The following is a 425-nucleotide window of genomic DNA, read 5'->3' on the forward strand; positions in this document are numbered from 1 at the left end:
CTAGTGTGGACACACGCGGTACTGGTCCCGTGTCAGGACAGTCCCTGTCATCCCGCCGCACATCAGCGATGACCTGGGTCGTCTCCAGTCACACCTCAGGACGTCCCCATCCCCGTCACATGCCAGGGACCGTCCTGTGTCCCCTCAGCCACACTGCAGGACCATCCCTGTCATCAGGCCCGCGTGTGCAGCCCTCAGTGCTCAGACGCCTCACGTCCAAGACACGTGCGCGTGTTCCTGACGTCGTCCCGTCAGCCAGTGCGCGGACCAGGGGGCCTGGGGGCCGGCACACGGGAGGAGACAGGGCCGCTCGGTGCGTCCGGAGCCGGAGCCAGAGCCCGGGACGGAGTGCGCAGCAGGGCATGGGGGGGCCAACGTGGGGGAGTGTGGTGGAGGGGAGCAGGGAGGAGGCTGGGGGAAGGGAG

The 425-nt window shown here is 68.7% G+C and overlaps 1 protein-coding gene across 1 annotated transcript in view; it reads right to left on the reverse strand.

Moving 5' to 3' along the window:
* LOC144223936 (uncharacterized) overlaps nt 1-425 on the reverse strand; it is a 25419-nt gene that overhangs the window by 19722 nt on the left and 5272 nt on the right. The window lies entirely within an intron of this gene.

Source organism: Crocuta crocuta, unplaced genomic scaffold (assembly GCF_008692635.1).
Source record: "Crocuta crocuta isolate KB4526 unplaced genomic scaffold, BGI_CrCroc_1.0 scaffold221, whole genome shotgun sequence".
Taxonomy (NCBI): domain Eukaryota; kingdom Metazoa; phylum Chordata; class Mammalia; order Carnivora; family Hyaenidae; genus Crocuta; species Crocuta crocuta.